The sequence below is a fragment of the Centropristis striata genome, chromosome 6 (assembly GCF_030273125.1).
Source record: "Centropristis striata isolate RG_2023a ecotype Rhode Island chromosome 6, C.striata_1.0, whole genome shotgun sequence".
NCBI classification, from domain to species: domain Eukaryota; kingdom Metazoa; phylum Chordata; class Actinopteri; order Perciformes; family Serranidae; genus Centropristis; species Centropristis striata.
The window spans coordinates 95,001-118,844 of record NC_081522.1 but is presented as its reverse complement, the minus strand read 5'-3'; the positions used below and the strand labels follow the sequence as shown (position 1 = coordinate 118,844).

Sequence of the window (23,844 nt, the reverse complement as noted above, 5' to 3'; positions counted from 1 at the left end):
AAAAAGAAAAGAAAAGAAAAACCCCCAAAAAATCCAAACCTTCTTTCAGTCAGAGGTCTTCAAGCCCTATCACATTTAAAAATATATAGGTATATTATTTATATGTATATATTGCCCAGCCTTAGTCAGTATATAAACATACAATGTGTTTCCTGAGAGAAGAGTAACATTTCCACTGACCGAGTCTCTGGCCTCGCTCCTCCATCTGGCTGTTGTTGTTCTGGACCCTCATTGGTGGAACCACCATGGTCCGGACGCCGCGGGGGCTCCGACCCTGCACCGCAGGGGAGGGGAGCGGCGCTACCATGGCAGCCAAAGGTGGACGGTTGTGGTGGTTGTTGTTGTCAAGGTAACGGTAGGGGCTGTTGCCACGCGGGGAGGTGGATGTGTCAGACGAGGGGGAACCCTCCACCGTGTCACAGCCGCTCTCATGGCCGTCGTCCTCAGACATGCTGACAACAGGACAGGGAGGGTTATTTATTTATTATTTATTATTTAAAATCACTTCCTTTGTTATTTGGACATACACTACCGGTCAAAAGTTTTAGAACGCCCCAATTTTTCCAGTTTTTTATTGAAATTCAAGCAGTTCAAGTCAAATGAACAGCTTGAAAGGGTCCAAAGGTAAGTGGTGAACTGCCAGAGGTAAATAAAAAAAGGTAAGCTTAACCAAAACTGGAAAATAATGTACATTTCAGAATTATACAAGTAGGCCTTTTTCAGGGAACAAGAAATGGGTTAACAACTTAACTCTATGGAGTCTTGGGCTATTTTGAATTCTTTTCATGTCTTTGTAAGTCATTTTGTCTCTTTTTTGGTCATTTTGTGTCTTTTTTTAGTCATTTTGTGTCTTTTGGTGTCTTTTTTTGGTCATTTTGTGTCTTTTTTTAGTCCTTTAGTCCAACATAAAATGTGATTTTGAATCTTTTTTTACTTTCAAAACACTATCATGCTCAATAAAGAATTTTAAATGTTGCAAATGTGCATTAATTTCAGAGTACACTGAGACATTAAACTGCATCATTTTCAATTAAATTCTGGAAAAGTTGGTGTGTTCTAAAACTTTTGACCGGTAGTGTATCTGAACTCTTCCACTAACCTGTTGGGCCTCTTGCAGGGGGAGACGGAGGGGCTGGACTGGAGGGAGTTGGAGGCGAAGGAGCTGGTGCTGAGGCTGCTGTCGGGGCTGCTGAGGGAACAAACTCTCTCCATGTTCACGCTGGTGTTCCTGCACGCCTCACACACACACTCCTCCTTACACCTACGGAGACCAAATGAAGCGTTGTTTTAGGAAGCAGAATGTAATACCGTATTTTCCGCACTATAAGCCGCAGCAGCTAAATTGAATGATGCGTACATATATAAGCCGCACTGGACTATAAGCTGCAGGTGTTTTAATGTTTAATTAGCATATGTAAGGGTTGGTGCTCAGAGGGGATTGTGGGGAAAGAGATGGCTGCTTGAGGAAGCTTCTTTTACAGCCAGACTGACTGTCTTTAACTTAAAAGCTGCATCATATGCATTTCTACCTTTGTTTTCCATAATGAGGGTTTGTGCATGAAAACTTCCTTTGCACAAACTATCTCGCTCTCGTAATCTCGTTCTGTCTCTCGTCCTGTCTCTCGTTCTGTCTCTCGTTCTGTCTCATTCTGTCTCTCGCTCTGTCTCTCCTTCTGTCTCTTGTTCTGTCTCTCCTTCTGTCTCTCGCTCTGTCTCTCGTTCTGTCTCTCGTTCTGTCTCTCGTTCTGTCTCTCCTTCTGTCTCTCCTTCTGTCTCTCGTTCTGTCTCATTCTGTCTCTCGCTCTGTCTCTCGTTCTGTCTCTCGTTCTGTCTCTTGTTCTGTCTCTCCTTCTGTCTCTCGCTCTGTCTCTCGCTCTGTCTCTCGTTCTGTCTCTCGTTCTGTCTCTCGTTCTGTCTCTCGTTCTGTCTCGTGTTCTGTCTCTCGTTCTGTCTCATTCTGTCTCTCGCTCTGTCTCTCCTTCTGTCTCTCGTTCTGTCTCTCCTTCTGTCTCTCCTTCTGTCTCTCGCTCTGTCTCTCGTTCTGTCTCTCGTTCTGTCTCTCGTTCTGTCTCTCCTTCTGTCTCTCGCTCTGTCTCTCGTTCTGTCTCTCGTACCGTCTCTCGTTCTGTCTCTCGTTCTGTCTCTCGGTTTCACTTTTACTTTATGGCGCTACCTGTTCCACTCTTTTCCGGCGCCCTGCCAGATCGGCTCGGGGTCCTTCGTCTGCCGCTGATTACGGCACGGCGACTCCAACAAACTAAGTAGCTTTCGACACAAATACACACAGACACGTGAAAAATAGCTTAAAAGTATCTGAAGGACCCCGAGCCGATCTGGTACTACACCTGCCTCCAGCTGTTCCTGCTGGCGGACCGGTCATAGAGCCCAGAGAGTTAAAGTTGGTGGACTGTAACCTGTAACATCCAGATTTAGGAGGTAACCTAGTGGCCGCTAGCTGGAAAAATCCATAGATTAGCCACACCGTTATATAAGCCGCAGAATCGAAAAATGGGGAAAAAGGCGCGGCTTATAGTCCGAAAATTACGGTAATTTGATGTTGGGACAGGTTTATTTTGGTGTGTGATGTCACTCACTCGTTGACGCGGCAGCTCTGCGGCTCTTCGTCCTCCTCGTCGGTCAGCTCGCTGCGGATGCTGATGACGCTGGCGGCGGGGCTCGGCGTGTCGCCCATCAGAACCGCCACGTCTCGCTGCTGCTGGCTGGACAGATCACGCTGGCTGTTCCCGTTGGGCACCACCTCTTTGAAGCAGCTCACCTCCTCCTCTGCATCGTTCTCCTCTTCCTCTGTGTTCTGGACTCTGGGCTGTGAGGTTTCCACCAGCGGCAGCTCCCTCTGAGGCGGCACCCTCCGAGCCACCGCCTGCTCCACAGCATGAGCCATCTTGGGGGTCCGACATGCTGATATGTGGATGTTGCTGGGGTGGGACAGGTTCCTGTTGACACAGCAGCTGATGGATCAGATATCATGAAAAAGGAAAGCGGTTTAACATCTCTACGGAGCAGAATCTCACCTGTTGTTGTGACTGTGTCTGTTCCTTTTATTTGCTGGCTGGGGCCAAACAACATGAGCTATGCCGATGTTGATGGGCTGGTGGGCAGACAGGGCTGGCATCTGATTGGTCAGGAGAGGCTGCTGCATCACGGAGGTGAAGTGGCTGTTTGGGGACACAATATTCTGTTAAAAGGTATCAAAAGAAAAACTATAAAGAGGTGCAAGGGATGCAGCCTCTGGCTCAAAGCATGATAGGAACAGATCATTGATGTAAGCACAAAATATACTAGAATAATATTACAACCACAGCTTTATACGAGATGGTTTAGTGATCATCATGCACATTTATAAATGCAAAAACACTGTTATAATCCTAAAACAGGAAATAGTTTTACCAGGAGTGTAACCATTTAAGAAATCATGTTGCAACAGAAATCCTGACACACTGAATGCAATCCAAAACATTTTGACATGTGGAAAGTCTTAAAAGAGGGAATTTCACAGAGTTCTAGCTTGTGTGAGTCAGAGCAGGGTGACTCACCCCCAGTCACTGATTCTCTGTGTTGTGGTGTCATTGGTGAGGGAGGAGGGAGGAGGAGGAGGAGGATGAGAGGGAGGAGGACCCACTGGAGTCATCTGTTGCCAGGCTGCAGGGACCAGGAGCTGCTGGCCCCGGGTGGACCAGGCCTGCTGCAGGGACAAACAGGACCACCAGGGATATTATTATTATTATTATTATTATTATATGATATCTGTTGGTCCCCACAGCTAGACTACACCAGAACAATGCAGGTCTGGATCTGTGTCTTACCTGAGCAATCACTCCTGGTCTCACTGGTAGGGGCTGGATGGGAGGGGCCTGAGTTACCATGGGAACAGAATACCCTGCTGGTTGGTTAAGGTTACCTTTAAAAAGAAGAAGAAGCATAAAACAAACGGTCATTCATGCAGCTCAGAAAGGCCACGGTTACATTAAACAGAAGCCGTGGCACCACTCAGTCTGGTTCTTTACATCGTCACCGTAAAACATCTAAAATATGCAATCAGCAAAATACAATCTCTCAAACTAATAAAAGCGTGTCATGTCATCAGTGCAGGATGCTTGACGTGTGCATACCTTGCATGGTGGGAGGACAAAGAAGGAGAGCAGGTGGGAAGGAGTCAGTGCACCCAAACTGACCATTCCCAGTTAGAGCGATCCCAGGATGCAACACTGATGGAGCCGACTGGTTTAAAGCCTGCAGGAGAAAGAGGACGGAGCAGCAGAAAACACAGCAGGATGAAAGAAAAGGGAAGAGAATATAGCAGAGAATAAGGAACATGTGGAAATAATAGTCAGAAAATGGAGTGAAGAGAAATTAAGTGAATGACAAAGAAGAGAGAAAAGATGAAAATAACATAATATGAATATAATAATAATAATAATCAACGACTGACAGGGTCAGAAGTAACCGAAACATCAAGACCAATATTCTGAGATGATGTTATGGCACCTTTTCCCCTGAAGAGGGCAACATTAGGTCATCAGTACATCAGATTGGACATATTTAGGTGTGTTTGTTCTGTCCTAACAGTAATGGGAGTGTCATCAAGACGTGTAGTGACATAAACTCCAGCAGCCTCTTGCATGGTTCCATGGTTTTAGAAGCTAAATGGCTTTGCTGCTGCAGTAGTTTCATTAGTAGCTGACTTTAGTGTTTATACAGTACAGGTCAAAAGTTTGGACACACCTTCTCATTCAATGCGTTTTTCTTTATTTTCATGACTATTTACATTGTAGATTCATCAAAACTATTAATGAACACATGTGGAATTATGTCCTTAACAAAAAAGTGTGAAATAACTGAAAACATGTCTTGTATTTTAGATTCCTCAAAGTAACCACCCTTTGCTTACTAGAATATAAGACATGTTTTCAGTTATTTCACACTTTTTTGTTAAGTACATAATTCCACATGTGTTCATTAATAGTTTTGATGAATCTACAATGTAAATAGTCATGAAAATAAAGGAAACGCATTGAATGAGAAGGTGTGTGTCCAAACTTTTGGCCTGTACTGTACATCAAGATCTATAACACTCTGATATAAATGATTACTGTGCAATGAAGAATAGAGTAGAGGAGGTAAAGCATGATCTAATCCAGTAAGTTAGACATTTTGAAGCCATTGAAGCCTGGAAAGCGTATACGTTTTGTCGTCGTTTGTTGTAGTATTTTGTATAAGCTCTCAAATACTTTTTGAATTTCATTTCTATCTGCTACAGAGGCTGAAAAATCTATTATTTAGTAGAAGAGTTCACACTTTTTTTTCCAGAATTTTTCCAGAATTTCCAGAAAATTAGAGGCTTATTTTAAAATCGCCCAGCGGTTTTTCAGGCCTCAACGGGTTAACACACCCAGCTGCAGTGTCTCACCTGAGTGTGGACCGGTATGCTGCTGTAGCCCAGAGGCAGGCCGGTGGAGGCGGTGGGGACTACAGGGGGTCTGGGGAAATGAATGGTGTTCTGATTCAGGGCGTCAAACACTGCGTTGTTGGGCCGAGTGTGGCACATGTCCATGATCCGGAAAGATGACTGAACACTGAGGAGAAGAAGAGACGCAGAGCTCACATTACAGCCAAACATCATGCATGTATGCCTAGTTACTGCAGGAAGGTAGATCACAACAGGAAACAAACTGCAGCGTGGTAGGAACTCATTCTGTGAGAGTCACGGTGCGTTCAGACCGGACGCGTAGCGAATATTTCGCGCGACAAGATTACATACAAAGTCAATGCAAACACGCGAATAGATGCAAATTTTTGCCGGCGGCGCGAATGAAACAACGCAAATTCGCGTGAGCTCAATAAATTCAACTTTGGCGAAATATTGGCGTGACGCTGTGTCGGGACAGCCTATCAGCGTTGAGATTCTGGACGACAGTGACGTCATGCATCCCGGGAACCCGCCTATTCCGGAAAAATGGAGGAGAAACTAATTGTTGCGGTCTGTGGGCTTCCTGAGCTTTTTGACACATCATCACCCTCCTACCGCAACCGGAACCATAAAGATCTTGCCTGGAGGAGGGTGATGAGGTCACCGGTCTGCCTGGTAAGCTGTGACAATGTGATTTCAGCTATCTGTTGTGTCATGGTTGATGACAGAATGAAATGGAGGGAATTATTTGGCGCTAAATAGTCTCTTGGGCGAAAATTCTCGAGTAAATTCAACTACTCGCGCGAGTAACGCGACGCGAAAATTCGCTCCGCGTCCGGTCTGAACACACGGTCAGCTGCAGCAGCTTACTGGTTGCTGTGGGGGTAGTCCAGCAGGTGGGTCATGGTGAGGAAGGGGTGGTTGAGCACGCTGGCAGGAAGCGTCCTGGCCTCAGCGTCGATCAGCAGCATGCTCTTCAGCAGAGACACAAACTCCCTCCGGTCAGCCTTCTCCGCCTGCATGTCGCTGTTATCAGGACTCAGCACCAGGTTCACCTGATGGAGGAACAGAGAACAGTCATGAGGAACCACACAGGGAACCATTGAACCGATCACTTCATATGACTACAGACACTTTTAATTATGTTCAAAGCCAGAAACAGAGTTTTACCAGAAAACCTGCAAAAGCTCTTTGTGTTCACTTCAGAAGAAGAAAATCATAGAAGAAGATTTAATTTTAAGCACCAAGTTGCTCGTACTACTTTAAAACAAATGTGTGTTTCAGTTGTTGGTGTAAAAATATGGAATTCCCAATTACAGGATTTAAAAGGTTGTACAGACATTAATAGATTTAAAAAAATGTATAAATGCAGAAAAAATTGTCAATATGTACTAGAATCTTAAACTGATTGTTTATGATCAGTTGTTTTTTTTTGGTCTTTTGTTTTTGAGATGATAACATGTGCTTGTATGGGTTTTTGTTTGTTTTTGTCTAAGTGTTTAGTTATAATCAAAGTTTTGTTGGTGTAGGCTACTGAAAATCCATTGTATGTGATGTCAGACCATCTTTTTTTACTTTTATTGTTCAAGTAGGTTGCAGACAAACATAAGAAATGTTTTCTTCTTGCTGCTCCTTTCTAATCATGAAGGTGTAGAGAGTGTCTCTGTACACATTTTGTTGTCCACTTTCATGAAAGGAACAAAATAAATAAATAAAAAAAAAATATATAAACTATTAAAGGTTCAAAGGGCCTCATTCACTAACCCTCCCAAGACATTTCTATTAAAACCCACATACACACATAAGTATTTTAAATTTAACACTACAACATATTCATTAAAAGCTGTTATGTTCACTAATAACCAGATCGTCCAACAACTTGTGACTGATCACACTGTTTATAGGCCCAAAGTAGGCCTGTATCTTTTATTTTTTGTCTTAAATACTTTTAAGACCAAGCTCAAAAAATCCCTTTAGATGTTCTACACCTTTGTATTTGTTTTGTTTAAATTTTGTTTTGTTTTTTTTGTTGTTTTTTTCCATCTAGCTATGTAATTTAAGTAAAGTATAGTTACTTATAGGTTTAAGAGGGAGGGTTGTTCCTCCATTTTCTTTTTACTGTTTCTTGTACTGTTATTTCCTAACGATTGTATGTTTTTTAAGTGCAAACAACAATAAATAAAAAAATAAATAAAATATTGGATAATAAAGCTGGAGATACGCCTCCACTTCAGAACTATGGAAGGATTTTCCTAAATGTAAAGTTTAGGCTCTCATTTGGGCTTTCTTGACATTTATTTTCACTTCCTGTGTGTGACTGAGCACACAGCACTGGAGTCTGACGCCCTTTTATGGGCATCGGCTTGGCATTTATCTCTGCTAATCAGGATCAACTAACAAAGAAACTGGATTTATTATTGTACTAGAACACATGTATGAACAATTTCTCCAGTTAAAGAAAGTATGTGAAATTAATCTGCTATGTTTAATATTTTATTTAATATGATTTGCCCACATAAAAAAAGTAAATGAAAAACACACAAGAGGTTTGTTTTATAGCTTCTGACTGGCTTTTTGAAGTCATGACGTACTAAATGTATTATTACTTAATGTAACTAGCCTGGGGAACTTCTGACTCTCACATTCCCCATTAAACATCAAATACTAGAGACAAACTTTCATCTTCAGGTCAGACAGTTTATGGGGACATTAACAAAAGAAACACATTTTATAAATAAAGGGGGACTTCAAGAAAAAAAACTTAAAATATTTGTGAAAGAGGCCCAATGTGTTTTAAGATCATGGAGTTTATTTATTTCTATATTTCAACATATGATGATGACACCACTGTGTAGACATGAAGCTGTAACTGTCAGTTATTTCCAGTCTCTCTAATGTTGAATTTGTTGATTGATTGGAGGTTATTGGCTCTGATCGACTCACGTGTGCGATGTCATCCAGACAGCTGAAGATGTACTTCCTGGCCTCTTTGGATTTCAGTCCAGTCTCTTTCTCATGCTCTTCTGTGGTCTGCAGGAGGAACACAAATATTAAGAATAAAAATATACAGTATGTAGGTGCAGTATTAAATATTTTTATGTAAACACCATTGTTGTATCTGTGTGTTGAAAGCTACCGTTTGATTTGTTGTGTTTACATGATAAGGAATAGAAGTATTATATAAGATAAACAAAGGGAGCTCAGACAGATAACATCAGGCTCACATTCATTGAACATTTATTTAGAGTGAGCTCAGCAGGGAAACCAAACACAGGTTCACATTTCCTGAGCTTTCCTCAGGCTGTGCTGGCTCTGTCTTGTTTTTAAAAGCTTATGCATCAGTTCCCTATAATGTACTGCCATTTCATTAATGGTTTTCCTTATTGCAAGGAGTTTAACTTGTATTTCCAATGAATATCTATATCCCAGCAGGTCTTTAAAGAGTTGCATATAACGTGCATGGTGCATGTGCTTTGAGCTTTGAGCTGCTGGTACCTTTATCCTCCAGGAGGAGTAGGGGGAGTTGGACTCTTTGGAGAAGAAACGGGAGGTCTTGGTCCCCTTGTTGAGCAGCTGCTCTCCAGGCAGGCCCTGAGTCTGGGAGATGTACCGGATCTGAGCAGGGAAGAGAAAAGAATTAGCAGATGACAGAGGAAATGCCACAAGATCATCAACTCACTCAGTTACTGAAAATACAGTCTTCACTTCAGCTGATGGACTCCAACCACACACACGCTTTAACTTCATGTCAGCAGCTTACTGTTGAACAACTGATCGCCTCAAATCAAGAAGAAGATCAGAGAATAAATGTGTTTATTGTGAGGGGCAGGAAACCTGACCTGGCTGGTATTAAAGACGGGAGTTCAAACTCCAATGAGACTATTTTTAAAAAACAACATGAAGCAAAGACAACATCTCAATAATGTCCACTTCTGTTGTGGAGCTTGGCTTTAGTCCAGCTGGTCTATAAGAGGGAACATCTGCTCTTTAACCTTTACTGCTCCGCCACACTGACATCATGGTGCTGATGCTGTATACAAGCCAGCCACATCTCATCTATAGATATTTATCCTTTATATATACACCAAACATCATAACTAATGTATTTTCTTCAATCGACCACACCTCCAAATATGAGAAATACATTTTTCCCCCTCTGCTGCCCAGTTAGTGTCACTTCAGTCCCACATTTAACTCCAATATCATACATAACATACAGCCATGGAAAAAATAATAGATAATTAGATGATAATAACTAAAATCATTATCAAGAAAATGGAAAATGTCTAAAAAATAGATATCAGCTCTTAAATTAAACTCTAATGAGCTATTTTTATTGTTATTATTATGTTTGTCCAAACAAATGTACCTTTAGTTGTAGCAGGCATTAAAATGAACAAATTGAAGAAAACAAGGGTGGTCTAATCATTTTTTTAATGACTGTATGTGTCATTTTATGCGTGCAAGACCCTAAAGACACTAAATGCCAATAGAGGAGGATGTAGAAACCTTAAAGTAGTTTAACCGACTACGCTGACAACCAGCGACAGAGCTGAGAGGATCAGAAACACAAGTTGTACCCCCTTCTACTTTTATCACAGTTAGTTTGGTTATTAAGTCAAAGTTTACAGGCTGGCATGCTGTTTTCCTGCACTGCTCTGTACAACGACAGCTAAAACACAGAAAACAAACACCTGACACAGACACTAAACTCTTTGCCACTTGTTGTCGTTACCTATGCTATGTTATACAACTGCATGCAGCAAATTCATTGCATGTTTTCACCAGGCGTTCTAAAAGCATGCCTCTGATATAAAATGACTTTCTAATAGTTAGTGAGGTGTGGCTGCCAGCATCGTTTCATCTGCAGGTCCAGAGATATACTCTGGGAAATGTTCATGTGGTTCAACTCACAGAGTTCACCAGATATTGTTGACTTTTATCAGGAACTATCAGCTCTCTGGCTGGTGCCATCTTTAATACCACTCTCAGAATTCCATGATACTCCAGAAATCCCATGACCAATGGAAACCCTGCCGTGGTGGTTTTACAGCCTGTGTGTGTGCGTGCATGAGAGCATGTGCACGTGTCTGCAGCCCAGAACAAACACAGTGACTGGCCAGAACCTGCTGATGGTGCACTGAGCACCCAGTGTGTGTGTGTGTGTGTGTGTGTGCACATGTCTACCATCAGGCTTATGCTTATAAATACATTTTGCTGTGTAGAGTGGAACTGCAGTGAGCCTTGGCATAGCACAGCATACTTTTGGGGGCTGAATATGCACGTGTGAGTGTCCTGGCATGGCCCGGTCTACAACAGATCTGTCAGAGCTCAGCGGAGCTTTATCACCACTATCTCTGACGGGTGATCGCACAAACTGATAGCTGCTGCTGCTGCTGCTGGAGGACGAGTCACACCTCACCAAAAAACCTTCCTAAAGCACATGCATGCATTCACATTAACCCATTGAAGTGGAAAGCGGATACGTCGTTTTGTAGTATTTGTATAAGCTCTCAAATACTTTTTGAATTTCATTTCTATCTGCTACAGAGGCTGAAAAATCTATTATTTAGGAGTAGCGTTGACCCTTCTGTTGAATTTACAGAAAAACTTCAGGTTTAAGGGGCTGATTTTAAAATCAACCAGAGGTTTTACAGGCAGTTTTAGGCGTCAATGCCATCGATTAATTAAAAAATGTTAATGAAGAAGAATGTTTGGTCCTGGTATGTTCTGTGAAAGAACAGCCAATTTCTAACATTTGGTTTGGCAAAGAAGCTCTGGAGAACTTGTCCATAAAAGGTCAGATATAATGTTCTCACAACATTATAAATTCCGAGACACGACAATAACAATGTGTCCAAGTTCTTCCTTGTTCCAGAATTCTAAACTGAAACACAGTAAACATGATGGGCTTAGCTCTGGTTGCCTATAGTCCAACAGGGTAATCCTGCTGGTCTGTGAATGTGGACTGGGCCTGTTCCCATGCTCCCTTCCCCTCGCCGGGGGACACCCGTTAAAGTTCCAGTTGTGCAGTTTAGACCACACAACCCTGTGGGAAGATCATCACACGTTGCCAAGAACAATTTCCTGATTCACTCAGCTCAGATTAGCATTAGGTGGATTTCATGCTGGATTTGTTGGACTTCACTCACACAGTGAGAGAGAGAGGGATCAGGGAACAACAACAAACAAAGCTTCAACTAGATCATCAACATACTGCTGCAGGAGCAGAGAGGGAAAAATAGTTTTACACGTTAAATATGTGTTCTGTAATCTCTGAAAAATGATATTTCTCACTGTTTATTTTGACCTTTATTTTGTACTCCCTGTTCTCTGGCAGGAGAGGGATATAACTTTATCTCTCCTGGAGAGTGTGTGAGTGTGTGTGTGTGTGTGTGTGATACAGTAGCTTGTAGATGTGTGTGTGTTATGTGTGGGAATGTTACCTGGTCGTACTCCAGCGCTCCGGGGTAGAGCGGCCAGCCCAGGAAGAGCTCGGCTATCACGCAGCCCAGGGACCACATGTCGATGGCCTCGCTGAAAGGCAGGCCCAAAATAATCTCTGGAGCTCTACGGAGAGAAAAAAGAGAGACAGAAGAGGTTAGTTTGGGGAAGAGACTAAACAAGTCACCCTACTGCAGCCCAGAGGGCTGGCCGCCCTAGAGCTAGCTTAGCTTAGCTTAGCTTAGCTTAGCTGGATGAGATGAGCTTCAGAAGACAGAGTGAACAGAAATGTTTCTGCTGAGCCAAAGGGAAAGATCAATGAATAGTGGCTAGTGCAAAACCTTTAAAATATATAATAATAATCAGTGTCCGGGGTGACTCTGGATCCAAAATGACGACTAAACTCCAGATAACCTTTCCTGCAGTGAGACCTTTAGCTTAGCTTAAGCTCTCTGGGTTTGGTAGCTGTGGCAAACATTTTAAAAGCACTGCGTCAAATGCATCACTATCAGAACCTTTCCAGGGTGGTACTGGGTGAAAATATCCCCGACCCCCTTTCGAGCTTGCAGAAAGTGTCAATGTCAATTTTTTTGCTTTTTTGTTTTGTTTTTTTATTTATTCATCTATTAATATTTAAACTTGTTTTTTTGTTGCTTGCATGTTCGAAATAAAGACAATCAATCAATCAAAATATATAATATACAGGGTAATATGCTGGAAAACATGTGCTGGCCATTATACCAAAGCAGTCTCAACAAAAAACTGGTCAGAATTTATTTGCAGGGCAGTTAAAAGACAGATTGGTGTTTCAGTGAACATTTTATGCACCACGCTGATGAAAGATCTGCTCCAGGTGTCATTCATGTAACTAAATAAATTACCTATGAAATGTATTAATATTTATTGTGTGAATGACTTGAAACCTTGAGAAAACTTTTTTGATTTAAATTAGAATATGTGCAACTAAGAAATTCCTGTATTTTCCCTGTTAAGACTGTTAAGGTAATTAAATATATGATACATTTCTGCCTCAATACAATAAATGAGTCACATGGACAAAGCTTATTCAGAGGTCACAAATTGAACATTACACCCAGATGACGTGCATGCAGTGTTCCTCCCAACAAAGAACTAAGCTCTTCCAGTGAATAGACTTTGCCACTTACGCAACTCAAGTGGGACTAGTAATCTAGCAGCAGTAGAGTAAAGCAGCGTGTGAAAACAATGGTTATTAGTCCTGGACACAGCAGCCGAGCAACAGCGCCGCAAATAGTAACCGCTGCTGTGACGACCACAGGGGAAACGACCGTTGCCTAGCAACAGCCGGACGCAAGACCATAATGTAACAGCATTACAGGGTGATAAACGGGGCCATCGCTCAACATTATCGTGTGTATGACTGTGAGCATGTGTGTGCTTCTGTGCGTGCATGTGTGTGTGTGTGCATGTGTTTGTGCATGTGTGTGTGTGTGTGTGTTGCAGATGTCAACCATCACATTCAGAGCTCATGTCGTCTACCCTCCTTGGCCTGGAGGAGGAAATTACACTTTGCCATTTCCTATTGCTCCTTCAAGAGGAAGAAGTCTAGTTATGCAACACAAAAAGAGCCTTAAACATGACAGAACAACCTGCAGAGAGGAGCTGAGGAACTGATTGTGTTGTTTCTAGCTTTAAGTGCTACGATAATCATGGAGGATTAACCCAGAGACGTCAGACAACAGAAAGAAAACAACTCTGTTTGGACACAAAGAACAGCAGTTAAATACATCCTGCAACCCCTTCATTCAAAACTTCAACAAATGAATTATAAAAATGATAATAATGTAAATTCACAGTCTTTTAAAGAGAGAATAAATATAATAACATTGTTGGACAATTTATACAAGGTTGGACTATATATATATATATATATATATATATATATATATATATATATATATATATATATATATATATATATATATATATATATATATATATATATATACACATACCAGCCAGAACCTACAAGCTTCAACTGTACACTGGTCCAACATGCATGGCCTCTGGTGATGTTTCATGTTTGAGATTCAGATAAAAAGACTTTTGTTGTAATTGATATTCTATCCATAACATATCTTCCACTTATACTGGTGCATCTCAATAAATTAGAATATCATAGAAAGTTTATTTATGTCAGAAATTCAATTCAAAGAGTGGAAGTAACACATTATACAGACCCATTACACACAATTTATTTAATTTATTATGGCTTACATTTAATGAAGACCTAAAATTCAGTTACTCTGAATGTTTAATATTACAAAAGACCAATGTTTAATATGGAAATGTTCCTCTGTCTATATGACTCAATACTTGTTGGGGCTGTTTGACTTTTCCATGATATTCTAATTTATTGAGATGAAGCTGTAAAGTCTGGAGTTTTAAAAAATCCTGTTTGACAGTTATAATAATGATATATTCTGACTTCATACTGAAACTATAGTGAATTAAAAGAGGAGCGTGTGTATTGTTGCTAGAGCGATGGCTGCAGCCTTCCAGAGCCGTAACAGCTCATCACATAACAAACATAAAACACTCACACACCCACAGGTGTTTGGCAGCCAGACCAGCTTCCAGAACTGACTGTTCACACTAGAGAGCAGCACCTACAGCAGGAACAAACACTGCAGCCGCACGGAAACACACCCTGCTGCAGAGCACACACCTGAGATAACTACGGATCAACACTCTTATAGGGACAGATATAAAACATCTTTCCTGCCACGTGCCATCACACTGTACAATAACAAATAATAGTCTGGTTCATTACATACTGTCTATGCACTTTGTGTTTTTTATGCACACTGTTCATTGCACCTTATTTGTTTCACAGCACCAACATTTTTATACTGTATATTCATATTTATTCTGCACTGGAATTCTATTCTACTCCTTAATACATACTCCTTCTTTAGACACTTCTTCTTTAGACACTTCATTTTTTATTGTATTTTATTGTATTTTTATATTTTATTGCTTGAAGTATGCCTAGGTTGTTCTTTTTACTTAATTGTGTTGTTATTGTCTCTGTGTGTAATGCTGCTGCTACACTGTCATTTCCCAGCTTGGGATAAATAAAGTATATCTATCTATCTCTCTATCTATCTATCCATCTTCAGACATGTAGAGAATACTAGTAGTAGTAATACTTTCAACGTGATGAGGACTCGTTACCAGACATGTGAACCATCGCTGGACAGAGCTGATCCATGATGACCACATATGTGGGACACGTGTGGTGGAGAGGATCAACTTACATGAGAGTCAACAACAAGCATGAGGAGCAAACAAAAACAACACGGAATGAAAATAAACGTTCCCTGAAAGACGCCAGACCATCAGACACCAGTAGCATGTTACTGCTTTCTATTTAACTGAAATAATGCTCTAATGTGCTCTAATAATACTCTTGCTCTTAAGGACTTGTTACTAACTAAAGTGATCTTCTGCTATATTTTAGGTTCTCGATGACTGAAACCATTATCCCATATAATAGCTCCATGGAAAAGGCTGTTATGATCCAGGAAACATGGGTGGAGGAATTGGCTAAAAGGGAAGGAGTCAAGGGGTGAAGAATGCAACAAATAAATCATAAATTAATGGATAAAATGGAAGCCAGAGAAGACTGTTAGGAAACTTCACCAGTCTTATCACACTAATATTCTGCTGAATCAGGGATTAAACTAAGTGAACTATGACAATGTATAACAAATGTATTACACTTAAAGTAAAAATGTAGTTTAAGAAAAAAAAAAAACACCTAATACAAAATCATTTCACCAACCCAATATAGAATTCAGGTTTAAAAACATGTGTTTACAGTATTAAATGTTTATGAGAAGGAAAGCAGAAAGCCTCTGGACAGCTTCAGCTTCACTTTTTTGTACGCCTGCAGTTTTATACAGCACAGCAGCAACTAATGTTTCTGTTGTGTATCAGGACTATAATTACGCTGACTGGCTATGTGGACATTCACAAAGCAGGAGAGGCAGAGATATTTCAGAGAAAGAAAAAGAAAAGACAAACTATAGACACATACTGGAGGCCAATTATTTCCATTGAGGGGATATAGCAACTTGTTAACACACATACAGCACTCAGTGTGAGTGATCATGTATTATTCATCGTGCTCTATATATATATATATATATATATATATATATGAGTCCTAGCAGCAGGTATGAGCTCCACAGTGATGCATGGCTTCCTGACTGACCATCAGAACAAACTAGACAGATAAATGACTCCACAAACAAACAATGCTACGTGTCTGTTTCTCTGTTTGACTTCCCTAAACCAACAGAAAGTCTCCCAGCTGCGTCTAACACTCGTTCCTGGAGTGAAACTGACAGTGTAACTCAACATATGGATCCTTTAATAGAGCGGCCCAGGGCTGTGTGTTGGCTAGCTGCTGGTGTAAACCAACACCTGTGTGACAGAGACATCACACCTGGAATCAGGAAGCCTAACAACCTGTCCAGCCATCTTTCCTTCTACCTGATCTGCCGAGCTGAATTATTCACATAGCCCAGTGCTCCATTTTCATTGTGGGAGCTGTTTTACGTCAGCAGCCCCCGCAGGACAGACCAGTCACCTCACCAGGCCTGCTGTGTCACGCTGCCATGGCAACAACACATTAGAGCATGACAGGCTCTGAAAAGCCTCTGAGCCAGAGACTTCTATCTACACAGTCATGCTTATGAAATCAACAAGTTTGTAGCTGTTCAGTTAATAAAACATGATCTTGATGACTTAGCAGGCCTCAGCAGAAAGGGAGTAAATAGACCTAGATTCTGGTTTCACTGCTGTGGACTAACAAGGTCTGTTTAGGGCTGAGGACAAGGCAGGTAAACAAATAGGTCATAGTTTCATTAGAAATCATATGGAATTAATTTACAGATGAATAAATAAGGGACAGTGCAAAAACGCAACTAACTTGAATGCACATTTACTGGAGGACACTTCAGATGCTAAAGTTACTGGACCTGCTACCGCCTCAGATATCTGCCTAGATTCATACACAACCAGAAATATAAATACAATTGTGTGAATTAATATGCAAAAACCCCATCTTTTATAGTAAATAGCAGCCTGAAATCACAGCAGGAAAAGTCAAATTGAGGCGAGTAGCACTAGGAGAGCTCTAACTGGATCAATAAGGTGTTTAATTAAGTATTTGTGTCCATTAATTGTAGGTTTAGATGGACAAGACTAACACAGGAACAGTTTAATCCTTCCAGTTGGTGATGGGATATATATGGAATATACTCTTTGTATAGCAGCTTGTTGTAGGTGGGATGGATGACTATATAATTGCGTAAACATACATTTTTCCAGCCACCAGCATGATATTACATGATTCTGTCTGTGCAGAGCACTGTCTGGATGAGTGTGATGGGTTCCTGCAGCAGAGCAGAGTCTGGAGAGAGCTAAAGAAGTTCTGCACCAAAGGGAGTTTATACTGGTTACTAATGATTGTAGCAGTGCTCCAGCCTACACATCGTCCCAGTGGCGCTACTGGGAACGTAGCTGTTGAACCATATGAAAACATGATGTTGGGTCCATAATCGATTTATATGTGGTGATCTAGAGACGTGGTTGATCCATTTTGTTCCAGAGACCAAATTACAGTGAAAGTAAACATGCACTCTAATGTATTTGCTGTGTTGTCCTTTTCTCACAGTACAAGCAATAATGTATTTATATTTTGTTTAGAGTGTGACTATCTGCTACAGTGGACAGTCTACTGGCTCTGAAGATGAATTACTAGAGAGAGAGCCTGCATGATAATGTTTATTTGCAGTACTTTTACTTCAGCTTAAGCAGTTAGCTTAAGGGGAAAAAGTTAACAAACAAACAAGGCAAGCAGGTTTTGACATCTTTTGACATTTCATTTTTACATCTTAGTTACTTTGTATTCCGGCCCATAGTTTTATGAATGCGGCCACACATCTAAACGTTGTATACTTTGCTTCCTGCGGTGGTAGCTGAGGACTCTGAGCGGCTTAGTAACATAAATCCAATCACTGTTTGCTATATGGAAGTGGTTGCTCTTTTTTTGAGCATCTGACATTTACCACATTGACTTTCATCTGATCATTTCAAACATAGGCAAAGTTTGTTCTACAAGTAGCCCAGTTCAGTGTGAGTGTTGGATACAAACCTGTTTTTATATTTAGATTTATGAGATTGTGCCTTTAATCAGAGTGTTCAGATGAATAATACCATGGACCCTTATGGTTTTCTTGTTGTCTTATAAAACAGCGTTCTGAATCAGAGCCACGCTGGGGCAGTGCTCCTACCTTTGGTTCTGGAAAATCCAGGGAAAACCCCAGAACTGTAAAAAAATAAAAATAAAAACAAACCCCTCCTCCTAGCCACTGTGGTCTGGCCAGCATGTCTTTACTGCTTCACTGTGGCAACAATACAGTAGAGTCATTATGCAATATGAGCTAGAGACCAGGAGACACTGTGTCCTGCTAAACACTCTGCTGATAACCTGACGTACAAACACAACGACACACTTACTCCCCTGGGCTCAAATTACATAATCATAGACAGCATGTACATACAAAACAGTATGGAGACATCACCCTATACTGATATTTACCTAACAAGGCCACAAACACACCAGGTAAACTAGGAATATATATACGACCAGGTGGCTAAACTAACACACAGACACCAGGTGGAATGGGGGTGAGGAAGCAATAAAAGGAAAAGTGGAGTGTTGGTGTACCATGAAAAGAAAAAAAAGTGTCTTTGAATAACCTTTTTAACCAAATAGCCTTCTTTTATTTGTCAAAAGGCACAAAAATCGACGCTTTGCAAAGCAATCAAAAAAACAGACTAAAGCTGTTGCACAAGCTTTCTGGTCAGTTTAGCTTTTGGCCCCAGCAGGTAAAGTTAACTATCTTTTTCCACCCTCAGAGAAGCTCTTTAAACACATCTGCGTCTACTTATTGTGTAGCATGTTCGGGTACATTGTGTGAGCAACATAGCGTACCCAGCCTGCTGCACAGACACCAGCACATATATAAGCACACCCAGACGCACACAGGAATGTCTGAATGTTTTTTCCTGGATCTAAATGTGGGTTTTTACATACCACATTCTTCTCTGGCCTTCTGTGTCCTGACTGACCTCCCTAAACTCAGTGCCAGCCCATTTTAACTGCTCTATGATCTCAGCGTTGATGCTGCTGCTCAAAGACAAAACGCACTCCAGCACGCATGAACACACACTCATACACACTTAACCAGGTCAACTGCAGAGCCTTTATGTTATGCAACAGCTATAGCTACTCTCCTCCATGTGTCTGAGAGGGGGGCACACAATGTGCTTTGCTTCTTTAAAAAATGGAGAAGTTCCACTCGGGGTTAACGCTCCTCATACGGCAATAAAATTAGGACTCACAGAGAGTAATCATGGGTGTGTACAGTGAATAAGCTGTAGAAATACCCAGCACCTCAACAAATTGCACAATGTTTGAAGAGTTTGCAATAGTTTGCAAAAGTTTATCCGTCTAGATCTGCCTACTTGCTGAAACTTGCTAGTAAGAGCGTAGGCGTAAGTGAATGAAATTGCCAGCTTGCTGTCCAGCGGTTAATGAAAAGGAAACACTTTGGCAAGCATGTACGTCATTAAAACTTGTCACCTGCCACTAACTTCCACATGCCAACAAATCCACAATGACTCAACAAATAAAAGTACATTTCAAATGAGAGAACAGGTTTGATGGTGAACAGATGTTCTACTGTGTACACTCCATAATTCTGTCTTGTAGCTGCAGAAGCTCTTTAATATATTGTGGCATAATGTGAGCTTACTACTTAATAACTTAATAAAGTTCTTTGTGCAACAATGTCTCAAGGTTCACAATCCTGTTTGAGTTTCATGAGCACATTCCCCTCTCTCCCTTCTACAAGACACGGCAAATACTTCATGACGGCGTTCCTCATGTAAACATTTCAGTTCCTCTGCACGTTATGCAACAGCAGCTGAGTTTAGGGCGGGACGAGCTCAACACGGAGCAGACATACGTTGGTCCAAAGAATAATATGTGCAGGAAAGAATGAGGGAGCAGGACAAACAGAAGACAGCAGGGAAAGAGGAGAAAAAGTAAAAGACAGAAAGAAAGTAAAGGGGAAGGGAGGGCTGTGTGCAGGTTAACACAGAGAACATTACATAAGAAGAGCAAAGGCCTCAACACATACAGACTTTACTGAGCCCTGTGGGAAACAAACACATAAACAGCCATTACCCACAGGACTGTCAGCTATCTGGTTAGCATATCCTGATGATGTGACATTTCATTGCATCACATATTTGAACTCTGTAAAAATATTCTACCCTGTGAATTCAGTTACTGAACATTTTGTACTATTTGAAACCGGTTGAGTTCCATGTGCAGTATGCAGCTTTTTCTTTCCTGTGGCATTTTTTGGCTGCTCTCATAACAAGATAATACTGAATATGGCATCTGGGATGTGGAAAATATCGCTGAACAAAGTATCTGTAATAACTTCTAATGAATTTACACAACCACAGAAAAACAGCCTTTGAAGTGTTTTAAACAGTATGAAAAGGCATCAGACAGTCATCTGAAGCAGGGTGGAGTGCTTTCAATGACTATGAGAGTAGTCAAGATCCCAAAATAAAGTCAATTTCTTTTTTACATTAAAGAATGATGATTGTAATCTATAATATGGAAATGTTAACATTTTCCCTGAGATACAGTACTGAAAAAGGAGACCAATACTGGAAGAAATGGAGGGACTACATATATGAGAGGTGATTACATATTCTGTGTGGCAAAATCTTTTTATTTTATATTATTGTATTATTCCTCTGGGTCAGGAGTGTTTCTCCCCGAGTATAATTATGTATATATAAATTCCATTTCCGCTTGTTATGGGGTTCTTTATTTTATTTTTTGTACCGGTGACCTTGTGGATAACCTGTCAGCCCTTTGTTTAGAACAAAACCTGCCATTGTATTTTGCTGTATGTATGGATGACCCTGTCTGATGTACCTGTTCTGTGTGTATAATTATATGTTTGTGCTTATTTTTTTCACTGAAAAATCAATAAAAAGAAAGTTAAAAAAAAAAGAATGATGATTGTCCAGAAGTGTAACTGAACGTGGGAAGCCTCACCTGTAGTATCTGGACTGCAGGTAAGTGGAGCAGACGGCCTTGGAGACGTGGCTGGCGGAGCCGAAGTCGATGACCTTGACCCTGTAGGGCTGCCTGGACGGGTCCACCAGCATGATGTTCTCTGGCTTCAGGTCCGCGTGGATCAGACCCAGACACTTCAGCTTCTTTAAGGCTGTCGCCACCTGCAGAGATTTAAATACATTAAAAGACTCCATGTGTGGTATTTGGTGCTGTTTCTATAAGTTTGGGTTATATTTGGGTCCACTTCACCTGCTGCAGAATGGGCCTGATGATCTTGAGTGGCAGGGGACTGAACTTGTTCTGCTTCAGGAAGTCGTAGAGGTTTTGCTCCAGCATCTCAAACACCAGGCAGGTGTGACTGCGGTGCTGAAAGCACTCCAGAGCTCGCACCACGTTGTGCTCATCTGCATTCTCGCTGCTCAACCGGGCCAAAATCTCCACCTGGAGATCAAGACAAGATAGAAAACAACAGAGGTTCAGTTCAGACTAACAACTAAACTAAAGCAAGACAAACATAAACAATGTCCTTGCAATAAAAGCAGGCATGGGTTAGTCTCAAGTAAATAGGCCACTACACCACAGTTTAACAAAAAAACATTTGTTCTACTCACAATAAAAACAGGTTCTCACCTCAATCTGTCCCTGCCGTGCATAGGATGGATGGTTCTTCAGTATCTTCACTGCCACCACTTCATTCGTTCCTCTCTTCCAGCACTTCACCACCTGACCGAAGGTTCCCCGACCCAGAAACTCCAGAACTTCATAGCTGTTCTTCAAGGAACACAGAACCTCGTGCTGAACTAACTGGTAGTCTCCGTCTGCTGATCCGGTTCTGGTGACAGTAGCTCCTGCCACCGTCTCAGTACTGCCGTTAGGCCTGATTTCAGCCCCCTCCGCCCTGGTTCCCACTGCCTCCACCCTGCTGGGCTGAGTGGGCAGCGTCCCTCCACAGCCCACTCTGACACTGTCTGCATTGTTCCCGGTGCTGGTCTGCAACATGGCAACAGGGGGAGGAAGAGAAGGTAGAGCAGATACCTCCTCCACTATCTGCATGGTTCTGATGCAGCGGTTCTCCTGCGGGTGTTCTCCACCTTCACCTGTCTTCTGCTCACATCTCTGGCTGGCACCTGGGTCTAAAAGCTTGACGTATCCTCCTCTTGCTTGTCCTCTCCTGCTTCGTCCCTCCTCCTCCTCTGCTCTGATGCAGGTCCTCCTCAGGAGCCCACAGTCCAGGCCTCCTCCTGAAGGAGTCCCCCCACTGTCTCTACGAAGCCTCACTTCCTGTGGGCCTCTGCTCTGGTGAGGAGGCTCCTGGATCCCAGCTGGACCTTCTCCTGGTCTCTCCCAGCTCTCCTCTCTCTGTGATCCTGCAGTCTGCAGTGCCCACTCCTCCCTGTGTCCCAGCTGCAGCCCCCGGGGCCGGCTTCCTGGATCAGCACCGCTGGAGGACGGGACCACGTTGTTGGGGTAGGCTATACCGTAGTTGACTCCGATCACATAGGTCTTGGATGCGGGTCGGTGCTGAAAGGCTCTGCTGGTGTTATGACTGTGGTGAGCTTCGTCTTTATGTCTGCTGGTTCCACTACTGCTGCTTCCTAAGGCACTGGTTTCAGCTGAGTGCAGGTGTGATGGGTAGACCAAGACTTTTGAGGCCATACCTAAAGGAGAGAAAGAAAACACAGGTAACATGCATCATTTATCAAGGGGAAAAACTAATTTAACACAATTAGGTTTTTAGACCTTAAGGATTAAGTTTTTTTTTCACTTGATCACTTAACATGCTGTGATGGTCTATACCAGGCATGTCCAAACTATTCACAAAGGGCCGTTTGGCTGCAGGTTTTCGTTTCAACCAAGCAAAAGCACACAGTTTGACCAATCAACTGTCTGAAGACTGAGATCAGTTGATTAACTGAGTCCAGTCTGGTGCTGCTGCTTGGTTGGAACGAAAACCTGCAGCCACACGGCCCTTTGTGGAATAGTTTGGACATGCCTGGTCTATACTAACTTGTGTAGCACACCAATTCTGTGCATCAAGAAGTGAACTGGTTAAGAGGAAAGCAGCACCTTCCCTATCACCATCCTCCTGAGCGAGCTGGCGTTCTAAATAAAGCAATCAGAAAAGCTGTAAAGGCAAATACACACTAAGCCATCATGTCAGCCTTCCTGCAAAGGGGAACTGGCGTCCTGTAACGGGAGAAGGGGAAGCCCGGTGCGTCTCTATCTGTCCCTGCACGCCACGCTGGAGGTCAGTTTCACACTAAGTAGAACCGCAGAGCAAGCAGACCAGAGGGAAGCGATACATCATGGAGCATGAAGGTGTTTAGCAACTCAGTGACATTTTACAAATACAGATAAAAGCTGAAATGACTGTTGACTGATGTCATTGATTGATAAACCTTTCTGTCTGGAAAGTTACTGAAATACTGTTTATGAACCATGAACATTAGAATTTTTACTTAATACGATAGACATCTTTATTTTGATCTGCTGAATCTCAGTTATTAAAATGCTGAAATAAATCAAATAAAGCAACTGATATAACGCGATCATAGTTCATATAGATACAATCAGCTGCTCTTATTCTACATTAAAACTCTGAGATCTTAAAGGCCAATGACTGTCATTAAAATTACAACTTTCACCAAAAATGCTGTTTAAACATTAATTTAAACAGAATGCAAGAAATTCAGAATTCAGAATGTATATTTTCAACAACAAAATTTAAACAGTTTGAACACAAAAAATAATT

At 41.7% G+C, this 23,844-nt stretch overlaps 1 pseudogene; it reads right to left on the bottom strand.

Annotated features, from left to right (window-relative positions):
- Window positions 1-23,844, bottom strand: part of LOC131973091 (homeodomain-interacting protein kinase 3-like) — a 35,853-nt pseudogene that overhangs the window by 9,263 nt on the left and 2,746 nt on the right.